Here is a 17,945-nt window from a genome sequence, read left to right on the forward strand (position 1 = left end):
TCCCCTCTAATCAATAAATCATCAACATCTTGTGTAAGCTTAAGTATACTTCCTTGAATATTTTAAATGTAGTTCAGAAGGTTTTCCAACTTATGATTGTTCTGTTTTACAGTCTAGAGACTGTGATAATCATATTTTTGCTATCTTCTACTCACCACTATTTTGATCTATATCAATGTGTAATGCTTTATAGCAGCCCTCTACTGAAGTATTAATATAACCCAAAGGATTAATTACTTTAATTCTACATCTGTCTTCTTTCATTGGTCTTCCAAAATTAAAACCAAAAACCCCTAAAACAATTATTTTATATGCTCTAGCATTGGTAGCTTGAGCTACTACTATCTTAGAGGTACAATAGCTGGAACCAAGTTACACCACCCTCTACGCCATTCTTCTAGAATAAATGTGCTGATGTTGATAGAATAGGGCCCGACATAGGTGAGGCAATGAGGATCCTCAACTAAGGCACAAGGGAAAATAGTAACGTGGCTGATGGATTAACACCAGGGACAATGGGGAAAATGGGACTGAGGGACAAACAGGCGAATTCCCTTATTAGAGCATAAAGTGCATGGTTGACCTGGCAGTGACTGACGCGAATATGGAGGGGATGGGGGACAGTATGAGTGGAGGCCAAAATGGGAAACAAAGGATTAATGATATGCAAAGATGGATGGAATACTGTAACATGATACAATGGGATGTGAAACAGACTCCATGGATGCAAAGGTGACTCATCGCGGATGCTCTGAACAAGGGTGACTCGATGACACTGCCACATAGAATAGGCCTGGTGGGGACCATGAAGACATGAGAACATGATGGTTACTCATGATGAAAATCAACATGTGAGACAAGTATTAAGAGGGGGTGGACCTCAAAGTAAAAGTGTCTCTTTATGAAGAAATTCGATTTTGAGAGGCGACGAAGTGACTCTTCTTAAAAAAATGGCTTCTTGCTGAAGTGTCAAATAATCAAGAACTAAGAGAGGCCCATTATAATATTCGATGAGATCTTTCCAATGGTGCTGATAGTTTGTCAAACTGAGCTACATTTAGTTGCAATGGGTGATAGAAAAATTGTGGGTTTTCCTCTAAAAGGACGTTTTCCCTCCAATTTGAATTCATTTGCTAAGTGAGTTGTGGCAAATTTGGAGAGGCGGAAAAGGCCCTAAATCTTGTGGAGATTGTAGCAGACAAACCGACTGTTGGAATCAGGATCAACGACTTTTAGGAAAGTGGCCTTACTTGTCTAAAGATGGCCTTAATGCTTCTTGGAACAAATGGTTCGTGGTGAAGAATTAAGGTGTTATAGGTCAATTTGGGCACATCAACCCCAGCTTCCAGATCCGTATTATTAGGGTCCACCAATCCATAATTTAGTTGTTTTCATTCCCTAATGAGGTCAACCTACTTCATGCTTGCTTCCCAAGAGTTTCCATGACAACATTCGTCCAAAAAGTTTCCCTAAGGAGATCAACGTAGGGAGCCTTCTATCAGGCTACAATGCATTGCAGGAACTACACTGTCAGGGTGCTATTCATTGCACCTAGCCTTTGTTTCACCTACAATGAGAGAGATTCATCGATTTTTTTAAATGAATCCATTGGATTCCTCATCCAATGGATCCTTCTGGAAGTTTCCAGGTTGATTCAGCTTGCATTTGGATGAGGAAGAGGATGAATGAACCTTAATCCATTATCCCTTCCTCCATGGAACCACCTCCTAATTTTGGCAAAGAATTCATGAGGGCCATTAATGGCTTAACCTCCTCCTTTCAGCTATAAATTGACCAAGCATTCAAAGGATGGTGGAGGTTGGAATTTCTTGAGCCAAGGAAATGTTGTTTGAATGAGATTAGTAAGAGTATTGTAATAATGTCGAAATGTTGCTTCTTGAGGAGAGAAGGGTTTGATGCTGGAAGGATGACACTGAATCAAGCATGAATCTACATGGGTTGTAATATTTCCTTCTGTTAATAAATAATTCTAAGATTTTTCCATTCATGTGTTTATATGATGTATATCGTATTCTTGATTCTATGATATGTTTAGTTAACAGATCATCATTATTGTATGATTTGATGGGTTTTTGTCTCGACTTGTGTGCAGGTACTTTCCAAGTGAGTTAAGTACGGAAAGGAGTGGAAAAATTGGTCAAAGGAGGGAGGGATTGAGTGAAAGTTATAGGTTAGTACCTTTGTTCTTCTTTCTCTTATCTGTTAACTATAGGAAAAGTGACGAATTACTTTGTCTGTTGTTTCTAGACTAGCTACTAGGTCTAGAGGGTTAGGCATTTGAAGAAACACTAAATTTTCCCAAAAAAAAATGGCGACTCTACTAGGGAATATCCTATCCCTTATAGTAGCTTATCAATCTCTTAAAACACTTTGACATATTGTACCTTCTGTTATTCATCGAATTCAAATCCAATTCACTGAAAGTTGAGTCAATTTTGAGCATAAAATTGCCTTCAGTAATCATCGCACTTCTGTGACTGACACAGTGCGATGTAGTGCACTTCCCACATAGATCCAGTGTGATGCATCACACTTTCTATAACTGTTGCCTCTGATGATCCCTTTAGGGTCAGTTTTCCCATCTAGGAACTAAAATCTTTTGTCAATTTTCATCAGTTTGAATTGCTTGTTGAATGTAAATGATGTCTTATCTATGAAAACAATATTTTCATCTCCTTAGCCAGCCAACCCTACTTTGATTGGATTTATTAATGTTTCTTTAATGTTTTCTTTGTCATTATCAGTCTATGGTCAAAGTTAGAATATAATCGATTGTTTTTGTCAATAGAAAAGTGTTGTAAAATTGTCATTTTCTTTGAAAAATGAAGTGTCGTAAAATCTTCCTTCATAAATTATCAATTGATTTATTTGTGCATTTGATTTGTATTTTCATTTAAAGTGTTGAAAATCTTCATTTCTTTAAAATCAAAAGTGTCATACAGTCTTCCTTTCCCTTTAAAAGAAATTGTCACAAATCCTCATTTTTTATGAAAAGAGTTCTAAATCATTTGTGCATTAGTTTTTCTTATTGCATCATTCACATTAAGAGAAACTGAAAAGAAAAACATGCATTGTGCATATTGAAGTTTGTGAATGCTTGAAAGGAATGGTTTAGGGAATTTCATCTAGTTTGTGCTCTTTGTTGATTGATAAAAAAGTAATTGTATGCTCTATCCCTCATAGCTAGGATTTTCATTGCTGAAATTAAGTGGAAAGAGTGCTTCTCATTCTAGTTGCATTTTTAGGAATTTAGGAAAAAATATCGTGGTGAACCTTTAAAGGCAAATTATAAAGAATATCAAATTAAAATTTATCTGAATTAACCTAATAATGCAGTAGAACTTAACGAAAACATCTAGAGGTCTAGGCTAGAGATGTGTTCTAGCGTCTTTAAACCTAGTGGCTGTCGTTTTCACTAAGGTTGGGTGATTCCTCCTCTCTGATTCGATAAGTACTAGTATGAACTTGTGCTCCCTGTACCGTAGAGTATATAGTGGGAGACCCCAATAGGTTCAAATCCTTTATCCCTAGGAAGTCGAGTCTGCTACCCTACCGATTGCAACACATCGAACACATCATTCGGGAAGATTGATTGCCGTACGGTAAATCCTTGGTAATTTCTCCTTCATTGATCACCAAGGTGTATATTGTAGTTTTGCATTTGTTTGGTAAACCCTCTTGTCTAGAATCTCCAGAGCAGTCACTTTTGTTCCTTTTTGACTCCTTAAAAGAAAAGGATCATTTGAGCACTTGTCCTTTCAGGCTCATAAAACATCGAAAGCGACTAGAGTCATCTTTTGTTTTTTCTCGACTCTTTAAAAATGAAAAAGTGAAGTTGTGTTCCAGTGTCATAAAAATTAATTGACTACGGATAACATCCTCCACGCTCACTTAGTTTATCTTAGGCTGAAACATATGGCGACAAATTCGGAGTCCACTAATCAAGGAATTCCTTTCGATGGGAATCCTAGTCCTTTTCCTCCATTTGGAAATATTGGTGCTCCATATATGGCTACATTGTCCCTTCCGGGATTTACCATTGGCTTGCTAGTATGGTTGCTTTACACCTCCTTGGTTCAAAATGTCGTGATTTCTCTGTAATTGAGTACACCTCCAACTAGACAAAATCAACCTCCAGTTGATCCTAAAGTTGACCCTTTGCCTTCTTCCTCATTTGTTTCTTCCTCCCCTTCTTCCTCTTCGCCTGGTGAAAGTATTGGTACTAGTAACCAGGTGGCTAAGAAGAAGAAGAAAGGGAAGAAGAAGAAGAAGAAGCAAATTCAGCAGAGGGGCAACCAAGCAACCATTGCTTTGAATGCAACATCTGATGAGAAACCATCCATCAAGCCTCACAAAGTTTGATATCCATGCAAACTTTGTGCGGGAGACCATCTTCTTCGAAATTGTCCTGATATTCCTCAGATCTTAGAAGAATGGTCTTCCCATTCACATCATCCTGTGTCATCAACTTCTAGAGATCATGTTGGTGACACACCATCAACTAGTGGTAGTAAAGTTCATGGAAAGAAGGGTGAAGTTAAGTTTCCATGTAGGTTATGTGAAGGGAATCACCCCATTCACCTTTTTCCCTATCTGGATGAAGCCAAGAAAGTGTTGGATAACCATCCTACTTCACCGCAGCGACTTCCATATGGTTACAGGAAACTCTCCCTAAATCCTTCACTAGTTGATGAATTGAATGACTCAAATCAACCGTCGGTCAAACCCACTCTCTCTGAAAGTGAATCCTATGAGTCTATACCCGACCCAAATCAACAGGTCGAGGTAACAGTTGACCCGATTTCACCTTCAGTAAATCGTACCTTTCCCGAAGAGAGTGAACATGATACCACTCAAGTTCTTTTTGTTTCTTCAGATTCTAATGAGCTTGGGGGCAGTCCTCCTGTTCCATTAAGACAGGAGGAAAATCCTCCATTTCTCATAACTCAAGGGGTTAATTCTCCTGTTTCTATGGGACCCCCTCCAAGTAGTCTAGTCACTTCCTTTGATTGGAATCGGCTGGCAGGATTCCACCTTCCTTCTTATGTGCCCTTCTAGGTCATAGTACAAGTTTGTAATATGATTGTATCTGACACTATTATAGATGAAGGTGCGTTTGTGAGTATCTTTTTCTCAACTGCTTGGCAAGTGCTCGATTCGCCGCCACTTGTGCCAGTTAACCAGAATCTCTTGGCTTTTAACAGAGGAACCAGTCAACCATTAGGGATCCTCCCCCAGTTACCTATTACTTTGGGAGGAAAAATTGTTTATCTAAATGTGATGGTAGTCCTAGGCCCTTTAGATTATAATTTACTTCTAGGGCGTGACTATGTTTATGGCATGGGAGCTATTGTTTCCACACTCTTTTGAGTGATGTGTTTCCCGCATGAAGGCAAAATTGTCACCGTTGACCAACTTTCATTTCTCGGTCCAAATATAGCTCCTAGTCAACCATCTTCCCTAAATGGTCCTTTTGTACCAATGGTATCATCCCTGCCACGGGTTAATTATGTGGCAACCTGTTCCATACCTACATCAACTGACGATCAATTCAGTGATGTTGTACATCATGTACTGGGGGCATTGGAACCAGATCTCTCCTTCATGACCACTTATGAGTTGTTATCGAAGGGTACAAGGATAGTTCATTGTCTTGTTTCAACCTTGTTAAAAAATGAAACAAGGAGTCTGAGGATAGTTCGTTGTCTTGTGTCAACCTTGTTAAAAAATGAAACAAGGGTCTGAGGATGGTTTGTTGTCTTGTGTCGACCTCGTTAAAAAATGAAACCAAGGAATCCAAGGATAGTTCTTTTACTGTGTCAACCTCGTTAAAAAATGAAACAGGCCTACGAGGATAGTTCGTTGTCTTGTGTCAACCTCGTTAAAAAATGAAACAAGGGTCTTCAAGGATAGTTCGTTGTCTTGTTTCAACCTCGTTAAAAAATGAAACAAGGGTACGAGGATAGTTCTTGGTCTTGTGTCAACCTCGTTAAAAAATGAAATAAGGAATATGAGGATAGTTCTTTCACTGTGTCAACCTCTTTAAAAAATGAAACAGGTCCATGACGAGTTCCTTGTCTTGTGTCAACCTTGTTAACAAATGAAACAAGGATTCCAAGGATAGTTCGTTGTCTTGTGTCAACCTCGTTAAAAAATGAAACGAGGAGTCCAAGGATAGTTCGTTTTCTTGTTTCAACCTCGTTAAAGAATGAAACAAGGAGTTCGAGGATAGTTCCTTGTCTTGTGTCAAACTCGTTAAAAAATGAAACAAGGAATATGAGGATACTTCCTGGTCTTGTGTTAACCTCGTTAAAAAATGAAACAAGGAATTTGAGCATAGTTCCTTGTCTTGTCTCAAGCTCATTAAAAAATGAAACAAGGTCCCCTGGAGAAAAGTTCCAAGTTGAGTCTTTGATTAGATCTCGTAAAATCCCAGTCGAGTCTTTCACTTGATCTCGTAAGTGAACCTTCATTCCATCCACCTGATAGCCATGAGTAGTCTACTTAGGTGAATGTAATGAAGTTTGGGGGGCATGCACCTAGTGGTAAATTTAAGTTTCCTTATAGGTTATGTGAAGGGAATCATCCCATTCACCTTTGTCCCTATTTGGACAAAGCTGAAAAGGTGTTGGATAACCGTCCTGCTTCACCGCAACAACTTCCATCTGGTTATAGGAGACTCTCCCTTTCATCATGCTGGGGGCATGTAAACCAATTCAAGCATAGTTTTTCATTTTAAGCTTGTGTAAAAATGAAATTGAATCCAAGCATAGTTTTTTCGTTTCGAGCTTGTGTAAAAATGAAACTGAATCCAAGCACAGTTCCCTATGGTTCAAGCTTGTCTAAAAATAAACCCATTTCCATTTTGACCCTTGTGATTTCCATTCTATCAGCCTTTTCTATTAGATAAGCCTTGGTTGTTTCATTCCATCACCATCATCTCTTTGGCCAATCATACGCTTTCACTTGGTTGTTTTACCTTTTTTGATGAATAGTTGCAATGAGTAGTCTTATTAGCCAGCCTCTTCACATAAATCAATATGTGAGAAGTTCCAACATCACTGGAACCAGTTGCTATCCTAGACACCACTCGTTCCTCAAATTGGAGTCCTCTTTAAGCTCTTTTTAGACTCTCTAAACATGAAAATATTGTCGAGAACTTGTCAGTTCTAGCTCGTTAATGGATTAGAATTGATCTCTACTCAGTATAGTTTTACCCCTTCTTCGAGCTGAGATAGATTAACTACAAAAAAGGTACTCGTTGATCGAACATGATCAATAGGCTCTCTCTTGTATTATTTTATGCTTTTTCAGACTTGAGAGACAAATTTACGAAAAAGAACTTTTGGAGTTTCCTTTTAGTACCTTTTCAGACTCTCTAAATGTGAAAAGGACCGAGTTATCTTTGTCGTTAAACTCGTTAAAAACATTAAATAGTGACAAACTTGTCCATCTAGACAAGACAAAGTTTCACCTTCGCTAGACTCATTAAAACATCAAATAGTAATGGATTCACCTGAAGGGTGGAATTATACAATAAGCATATGTTATCCTCCTCAAGCTTGATAAAAATAAAGAGGTACTAGTCATAAATGACTGGGGAAAATGGGAAAAAGCTGAGAAAAATTTATGGTAGCAGGTCGCTCTTGAACATGACACTTGCACCTCATCACCGTGGCTATGTGTGTTGGGTCATTTAGCTTGATGGTTTTCACACTGTTAGTCTATCATACCATCCATCACTTTGTTTTGGGTCAATGCTACCAATTCACTTCAATGTCACCGATATGTTCAAGAGAAGTCATTCGATTCAAAACTTCATCCTTTACAATACAGTAAACCTTCATTTTCATGCCTGCCATTCCTGAATTTTGTGTCGTTAGTCGATGTTTCATCTCCAAAATCATTTACCTCGTTTCGTGTCGTTGATGTGGGATACATCAAGGCCCTCCCGCGATGAGTCGCTTCTTTTCGACTTCAGTACATCATCCAAGAAGTTGACTTAGAAACACCCCTTTAGTACCTTGAGGCTTGCATACATCAATGGTAGGTTTCTCACTTCCGGTGATAGGTTGACATCAATGGCCTTCAACCGAAAGACTTCGTTTGGTGTTTGACATCAAATCATTTATTCACACCATGTGAAATGTACTACAATACCTTGAGGATCATTATCATTATCGGTGATTCCTCTCGCGTCTATTAACAACTTACATCATTGGCTGGTAATCAGATGATGTCTCTCCATGTTCGACCTCATATCATTTATTCACATGGTTAGACTTGTAATTTGAGTGAAAGATTGGATGAGATTGAAGACCCCGGATCTAGTTTCATCCATCTGGGCTGCGATATATTTTTCAGGAGTACTATATCAAATGTACAAATGGCCTTACATTAACGGTCATCCATTCATGGGTCTACATCTATAGACAACTATATTTGTACATGTAATGAAAGTTTATAAAGCTGAGAATGGGTATGTCTTCCCTCAACTAAATTGTGAGAAAAAATCAAAGTATCATGATATATGTATTGTAACTGATGTAGGTCTCCTTCCGTTTCGAAACCTTCTCTCCAAGTGGTAAAGCATCTCACTTGACATGTTTATTTTCAACTTCATGCTTTAGGGGGGCACTGTTACAGGTCAATTTGGGCACATCAACCCCAACTTCTAGATCCGTATTATTAGGGTCCATCAATCCCTAATTTAGTTGTTTTTATTCCCCAATGAGGTCAACCTACTTCATGCTTGCTTCCCAAGAGTTTCCATGACACCATTCGTCCAAAAAGTGTCCCTAAGGAGATCAACGTAGGGAGCCTTCTATCAGGGTGCAACACATTACAGGAACTACACTGTCTGGGTGCTATGCATCACACCTAGCCTTTGTTTCACCTACAATGAGTGAAATTCATCGAATTTTTTAAATGAATCCATTGGATTCCTCATCCAATGGATCCTTCTGGAAGTTTCTAGGTTGATTGAGCTCGCATTTGGATGAGGAAGAGGAAGAATGAACCTTAATCCATTATCCCTTCTTCCATGGAACCACCTCCCAATTTTGGCAAAGCATTCATGAGGGCCATTAATGGCTTAACCTCCTCCTTTCAGCTATAAATTGAGCAAGCATTCAAAGGCTGGTGGAGGTTGGAATTTCTTGAGCTAAAGAAATGTTGTTTAAATGAGATTAGTAAGAGTATTGTAATAATGTCGAAATGTTGCTTCATGAGGAGAGAAGGGTTTGAAGCTGGAAGGATGACATTGAATTGAGCATGCATCTACATGGGTTGTAATCTTTCCTTCTATTAATAAAGAATTCTAAGATTTTTCCATTCATGTGTTTATATGATGTATATCGTATTCTTGATTCTATGATATGTTTAGTTAATAGATCGTCATTATTGTATGCTTTGATGGGTTTTTGTCTCGGCTTGTGTGCAGGTACTTTCCAAGTGAGTTAAGTATGGAAAGGAGTGGTGAAATTGGTCAAAGGAGAGAGGGATCGAGTGAAATTTACAGGTTAGTACCTTTGTTCTTCTTTCTCTTATCTGTTAACTATAGGAAAAGCAATGAATTACTTTGTTTGTTGTTTCTAGACTAGCTACTAGGTCTAGAGGGTTAGGAATTTGAAGAAACACTAAATTTGCCCAAAACATAAGGGAAGAGGAAAATGAGAATGAACTACTAGAGGAGGTCTAGAATCATCCTCGCCCACTAAGTCAAACATGGAGACTAGGTGGTAGGACATAGATTAGAATACTTGAAGACATGGTATAAAACTTCTACGATATGCGACATGAATATGGCTCACCGGAGAGGTCGGTAGGACAAAATATCCAAGGAATAGGAGGATAATTGGCCATACCTAGATCTGGTGGGATCTAGTTCGAGAATTATGTTAATCAATTGAGAATATGGTCAGGGGAAAACCATCATTCCCCAAGCATGGGATATTGCCCGCAAGAATATGTGATGGAGGGGACTGATCTGGTATGAAAAGGTGGGAATGATGCCCCCTAGCAGGAGGGGTTTGTGGAGTGCCATTGTGTTTTGAGTGCTCCAAAAAGGGATTCAAACATCTTTGCCCAACTTGGAACGAGATCCTCCAAAGGATGATAAGTAGCTGTAGGGGCCTATGTGCCCCCCAGTATGCTATGGGGATACTGGATGTATTTAGAGTGGTGGAATCCAAATATGGGAGGAAGTATGCATGATGGTGCATATCGTTCCAAGGATAATCAGGGGTATTCATGGCTTCCATGATGTCCTCATCAGAATGGAAGATGGGGGGATGGGAGGAATATTGACTACATGATGCAGTGGCGGTACCTGGTGCATCATCTTGAGAAAGAAGGTTCACATACGCATCATCTGAACCGGTAGACGATGAGTTAGTAGATGGAAATTATACCGATGTTGAGACCTGGATTTCTAATGAAGGAGGTTCGATAGAAGCACACACAGAAAACTTAGAGGGGTTTTCTTGCAAGGAAATCTAGGATGACGACAAGTAAAGTATATGGATCGTAGAGTCTGTCATCTCGACATCAGGGGGAGGGCTCAAAATGGTGGGACCAGAGTACCCCTGTTTTGGTGTACTAGTGGTACCAGATTCAAAAAGTGGGGGAGTAGATGATCCACTACGAGTGGCCTCGAAGTCACGAAGCACTTGGAGGTAATCACAAAATTCCTTGAGACAAGGGCAATAATGGGAATAGTGACCATAATGATCGAACAAGGTACAAGGGTGATTTGTGTGCAACGTTTTGAGTTTCTTGGCTGGTCTCGGTAAGGTAGCTTGGACCTCAGGGATATTTGACTCAGGGAATGTTTCATGAACCAAAGGTTTGAGACGAGAAAGCTTAAGACAATTATTGGTGGCATGCCTAATAACTTTACACAAAGCGCAAGGAGGTGACAACTTTGGGGCTTTGGGGGATGGAGGAGCTTGCGGAGCCTTTTCCTTAGGTTCTTTCCTCTTGGCTTTGCCCCCCTATTGGGATGCTTTCACAATAGGAGTGGGTTCCTATTGAGGTTACAATGGAATTGGAGCAGCGACAGGGGCCGTAGGGATCGGTTGAATAAGGGTTAAAGCATGGTATGGTCTTAGCTGACCAAGCGGGGTGCTTGCAGGGGGATCAATGTACCATAAAGGGATCCCCAAATTCATATTAGGGAGGACCAGTGAAGCCATGACAGGGACATAAAATATTCCCAGAGGAGGAAACAAGAAAGGTATCTGGCCTGCAGGGTAATGTCCCGGTAGAACAAATCCTAGATGGTTGAGACCTGGAGGAACAGTTCCTGGTGGGAACAAAGGAGAGGGACCCAAAAACGGAGGAGGTCCTGGGTGGGTGGATCCAAATGGCTCGACTGAGGTGGGAACAATAGGGTGCTGAGGAGCTGGCTATTGTTTAGATGTACCATACTTCTTGCGAGTAGCCTGTGACACTTATAACATCCAAACACTTAAAGAGATAGGCTCTGAGATGAGAGGGGGAGGATCGAGGAAAGTGCCCAACAATGAGGAATATTTGTAGACTACTGGTGAAACACTAGTGGGAGGGGTGGCAGACTGCTTATTGGACATTGACGAGATAATGGACTCAAGGGAGGTCACCGATGCCAGCTCATAGTATGTCAACTGATTGATGGTGATGATATTCCCTTCACGGGGGAAGCACATCTTGCGGAAAACCGCATATGTAACGACTGACATGGCATAAGTGTAACTACGACCCAAGAGAATATTGTAATCGAGAGGGGCATCAAAAACCTCAATGTCTACATGGAAAGTATTTCTTGCAAGAGTCATTGGACAATTATGATACATGCTAAGAGGCTAAGAGGAGTGACCATCCCAAGTACGCAAAGTGATGGTGGATGGGGATAAATCAGGTGACTTAAGTTGTTTCCAAACGATAGTGTACATCACATAGGTGGATGCACCTTCGTCAATAATGCATCGGGAGATGATGGAATTATGGATTCAGACTGGTATTTGGAAAGAAATGGATGTAGGTAATGGGCGATGTTTTGATGTATCAACTGGGTAGAAAATCAAACAATTATCGGAAGGATCTACTACGCCCAAAGCAGTTAGTAGAGATTTCTTTTGAGATGGGCACGACTAGAGGATTTCTAGTGTCGACATGGCAGTGGGGGATTGCGCCAAGTCATCTGCTATACTATATGTATGGGCATCTCGGTTAGAAGTCGTGTTACGGCGTAATGGTCCCTTTGGTATCTTGGGAATTGCCTCAAATTTAGGTTGAGGGATACATAAAAGACCATTTGGTGTCGTAAGGAGATCAATAGATGCTTTGGTTTTGGACTGAGTGGTGGGTGAATTTGATGGCTTGTCATATTGACACGACCGAGCTTGTAAGTTGAAGTCGGAGGTATTGACCTCATTGGAATTCATCATGAGGATATGGTAGTCACAAGGACCAGAAGGTTGGGGGGGATGGGTTGCTTGAACTGGATGAGGTTGAGCAGAAACAAATCCTTGCTGGGGGAAAGGATTTGTAAGCACTGCCAGTTGAGATGGCGCAGGATTCTAATGCAATTGCTGGATGGGCGGTTGACCTCTAGAAGCTGCTTGAGCTTCCCACATTTGGCGCATCTGGGGTAAGAGAGGAAACTCATGTGTATAATGGCCATGTACACCACAACATGCACAAGGCTTGTTCTGCTTGGGTTGACTTCCCTATTGTTGGTTTTTGGTGTTAGGTTGGTTTCCCTGGGGTTCAATAGGTTGGTTACCTTGATTACCCTGTTTACCTTTGTTATCCTTCCCTTTATTATTTTTCTTCGAACTTTGGGGATTGGTCGCACTATGTTGTGAAAACACTTGAACCTGAGTGGGTGGTGGATGTTGGGGCTGAGGATGCAATGCTAATATTTGAGGGGATGGAGCGCTTGCCTGTGTATAAGGATAAGATGGTGGAGGGGAAACAGTTTGGTAGATAGGTTGTGCATTGGCTGGCCCTAAAAACATGTTTCTAGCAGGAGGGTGCTATAGACATATTTGGGCACCAATCATATATGTCCGTAAACCAAGGGCTTCTAAGTCCCTAAAAGTGTTGTTTCATACCCTAAAGGAGTAAGGTCAGCTCATTACATCATCTCCCAGAAGTTCTCCATGAAAAACTACTCAGAACTGGTCAAAGTAGGACCATACAGACTACCCAGTGCTAAGGGTGTGATGCATCTCACCTGCCACATGCAAAAAGTGCGATGCATACTGCAAAGCCCTTTTGTAGGGTGCGATGAAAGAGAACAGACAAATGGCACAAGCAATTTGCTAGGTGGAGACCCTGAGAATCTTCTAGAAGCTGCTCATTTGACACTTGCCTCTCTGAATTCACCCAAGGATGAGTAAGAGATCATGAAATCTCTAAGTGGAACCAAGAACTATAAGAGAAATGACACTAATCAAAATCCTAGAAGCTAACTCACCCCTCTGCAAACATCTATATATGGATCCCTCATCCTAGAGATCTAAAGGCTGTAATTTTATAATTTGCAAGGAAGTGCTATTGGTTTCTCTTTGAAGACATTGTTGGGTGATCTTGCTTTGTATGAGGTGAAGAAGGCTTTCATGCTGGGAGGATGGTGCTGGGTCAGACCAAGTAGTTGTAATCCTCTCTTCTACTACTTCTATCAATAAATCTATTTGAGTTTTCCTCCATATTCTTGTATATCTCTGAATATTGTGTTGATATATGCATTTGTATGGTCAATACATATCTGATCCTATGTTGTTTACGGTGATAGATCTCTATGCTTGATGGTATTATGCTTCTTTGACTCTACAGGTGCTCTTTGAAGCTGGACAAGTAAGGAAGGAGTGGAGAGATTCTATCAAAGGGGAAAGGAAAAAAGAAAGAGGCCAAGCGAAAGATTGAGGTTGGTACTCTCTGCTTCTTTCTCATCTATCTCTTGTAAAGGAAAACACAAGTGACTTTAGTTTATTTGTTTATAAGATAGCTACCCGTCTTAGTGGGACTAGCAGTTCTGAATAGACACTAGTTTTCTCGATAACAAAATGGTGACTCCGTTGTGGAGCGAATAATTTTATTGCTTGTCTCTATTTGTTTGCTTCATAAACTACAGACAGAGCCTGAAGTTAAGCCAGCTAACCTTCGAACTGCATTTTCTATGCAAGTGCAAAGTAGATCAACGCTGCTTCAGTCAATATCTGGGTTTTTTTATGAACTGAACAACTGACTTGCAAACATCTTAAGTGCCCTGGAGGTAGCTCAAGTAACCTCATTAGATCAGCCCCTATACTTTGTATTTACTGACTATCATTAGCTCAGCCTAAATCCCTGAACTGAGTTGGAAATTGTGACCAAAAACCAAGTTAAAGTCTCATCCCTGGACCATCACACTATCTCCTATTGGAAGACTGGATGCATTGCACCTCCCGTGTGAAGTAGGTGAGATGCATCCTTGTTTCCCTGTGTTATAGGTGCGATGATTAGGTAAGACTGTTTCTGCCTATAGATTTTGGTTTTTTCTTCACTGTCTTCAGCTTTATTCAGGAGTTTTTCTATCTGTGATCAGTATACCACTGTTGAAACCCCCTTCCTTTGCATTATTTAGCCTCCAGTATACAAAGAATTTTAAATGTTTTTATGTATTTTTCGCCATTTACAGTTCTCCTTTACGAAATAGTGACTTAGTCGAACTGTCATCCTTTGATTTGAAAGTGTCTCAAGTGTCATTTTCAGTCAAAGAAATGAATACTTCTCTTTTTGATAGTTGATTACACTATTAATCTTGTATTTGATATGAATTTATAGTATTTCAAGTGTCGAAAGAAATTTTCAATTCAAAATCGCAAAGTGTCGTCTTGTCTCCCTTTCGTTTTTTGAAAAGAAAATCGTTAATACTGTCGCTTTGAAAGAAGAAATAATTCAGATTTGTATTGAGCGTTATTTTTGTCATTCACACATTAAGAAAGCGGAAAACAAATACATGCATGTGTATTTTCATTTAGACTGCTTGTTGATTTTGATTTAGGACAATGCATCTAGTGTGTGCTCTCTGCTCTATGTTGAAATGATTTCACTTCTCTTTCCTTAGTAGCTAGGATTTTCATTGCAAAAAGAAGAGTAAACCACTGTTTATCATCTTAGATTGCATATTTAGGAGTTGTATATCTACATCATGCGGTGAACCTTAAAGGCAAACTTCTTAAGAATGATCAAATGTAAAATAAATTCAATGAACATAAAAACACTTTGGAACCTAATGCACGACATCTGGAAGTCTATGCTAGAGATGTATTCCGACATCATAAATCCTGGTAACTGTCGCTTTCATTGTAGGTTGGGTGATTCCTCCTCTTTGAGACGACAAGTGCCAGTACAAACTTGTGCTCCCACGTACTGTCGAGTATATGTTGGGAGACCACAATAGGATATATCCTTTATCCTTAGGAAGCCGTGTTTGTCGCCCTATCGATCGCAATGCACTGAACACAACATTCGGGAAGATTGACTGTCATACCGTAAAAAGTATTCTACAGTTTTGTGATTGGTTTGGTAATCCCTCTTTCTAGATTTCCGGAGTAGTCTCTTTCGTTCCTTTTCAGGCTCCTTAAAGGAAGAGGTCCATCTGAGCACTTGTCACTTTAGGCTCATTAAAAATCGAAGGCGACTAGAGTCATCTTTAGCTTTTTCTTGACTCTTAAAAATTGAAAAAGCAAGTTGTGTCAAAGCGTCTAAAGTTATTTTTAAACAGAATAACATCACTATTCCCTCATTGATCTTAGGTTGAGAAAATGGAGTCCACCAATCAAGGATTTCACCTTGGGGGAAATCCTAGTCCTTTCTCCTCTAGGGGAGAAGTTGGTGCATCTCATATGGCCACATTGTCCCTTCCAGGATTGACAATTGACCTTCCAGTATGGCTTTTCTTGACCTTTGTCGTTCAAAGCGCCGTTATTTCCGAGCAATCAAATCAGCAACTAGATGATACTAGAGTTACCCCCCAACCTTCTATTTCGTTTGTTTCTCCCTCTCCTTCTTCCTCTTCGCTTGGTGAAGCTAGTAAAACTAAATACCAAGTAATTGAGAAGAAGAAGAAAGGGAAGGAGAAGAAGAAGAAGGAGCCAACGACAAAAAGGGGCAACCGTACATTGTCTAGAGAAAATCCACACACTGCACCATCCAAACCTAAATTTCCATGTGTCATCTACAAAGGGGACCATTATCATCGAGATTGTCCTTGCATCCCACGGATCTTAAGGGACTGGTCTCCCCGCTTGCACAATCTGGTGTCGTCAACCTCTGACGATCATGTTGAGAGTACACCATCAACTAGTGAAAACGAAGTCACTGGACAGAAAGGAAAATCTAAATTTCCTTGCAGACTGTGTGAAGGTGATCATGCCCTCCACTGTTTTCCCTTCCTAGACGAAGCTAAAAGAGTCTTGGATAACCGTCCTGCATCACTGCAGCGACTTCCTCCTAGATACAAGAAACTCTTGCCGAGTCCATTTCTAGTTGAAAATCTGACTGACACACCTTTGTTGTTGATCGAAGCACCTATCATTGAAGATAAACTCTCTGAGTCCACATCAGACCAAAGTCAACAAGTCGAGACGGTAGTCGACCCCATCTTGTCTTCAGAGGATTCACCTTGAGATGATACAGTCACCAAAGAGAATGAGAACGACACCGTTCAAATTCTTTTCATAAACACAGACTTTGATGAACATGGGGGCAATCTACCCATTCCTTTACCGCAGGAAGGAAGTTCATCAAAGATGTATCCGGCCGTTTATTCGGTCCCACCTCCAAGCAACCTAGTCGTCTCCTTCGATTGGAATCTACTAGGTAGACCCCGTCTACCATCTAATGTACCATTCCGAATCATAGTGCAAACTTACAGAATGGTCATGGTTGGTACCATCATAGATGAAGGGGCTTCTGTGAGTATCCTTTCCTCAACTGCTTGGAAAGCGCTTGGTTCGCCATCGCTTTTTCCTGAGATGCGAAATCTGACAGGCTTCAACAAAGGAACCAGTCGACCATTAGGGATCCTTCCAAATTTGCCTATAACTTTGAGAAGGAAAACTATTTATCTAAATGTAATGGTAGTCCAAGGACATTTAGATTACAATCTTCTCCTTGGGTACGACTACATTTATAGCATGGGAGCTATTGCTTCCTCACTCTTTCGAGTGATGTTTTTTCCGCATGAAGGAAGAGTGGTCCAGCTCATAGACCAACTTTCATTCCCCGGTTCACACATAGCTAATAGTCAAATGCCATCCCTCACAGGTCTTTTTGTGGAAGGAATGTCTCATCAATCTCCAGTCCGTCCACCTGATGAGCGCGAGTGATTTGATGGTTGTGATTGAAACCCAGGGGGCATGCACCCTGGTCTGCTTTGGCAAGAAAACTTCAGGTATAGGGTGGGTTTCCACAGGGAATATATGACTAGTCTGACACACCTGTCTATTTAGGAAAATGGGATTAGACCGGAATAAGATACCTCTGTTTAGAAGGTATGCCTTTCCCGACAGAACAAATGTTTTGTCTGCAAATTTAAGGGTAACCTGGAAACTCTACTTCACTATACCTGGGGCATGCAAACCCTTTTGCATGAAAGTGAAAAGCAACCATTTATTTTCTTAGTTTGTAGATTCTTAACCCTTAAACTCATAGGATTGGTCATTCCTAGCTTACATAATAAAAGGAGTCCGAGCAAAATTTCGAATGGTGCAAGCTCCCTAAAAAATGAACCTATTGATGAGACATCCTTATTATACGATTGGCACGAGCAGTTTTACGCGAAGTTCAAGCTCGTTAAAAAATAAACCTAGAAATGAGCATATGTTCCAATCGAATTTAAGCTCATTAAAAAATGAACCCACCTCTGGTAAATAACCATTGTGATCGCATTA

The sequence above is a fragment of the Pinus tabuliformis genome, chromosome Q (assembly GCF_031772625.1).
Source record: "Pinus tabuliformis cultivar Carrire ecotype Pingquan chromosome Q, CPIR1, whole genome shotgun sequence".
NCBI lineage: Eukaryota > Viridiplantae > Streptophyta > Pinopsida > Pinales > Pinaceae > Pinus > Pinus tabuliformis.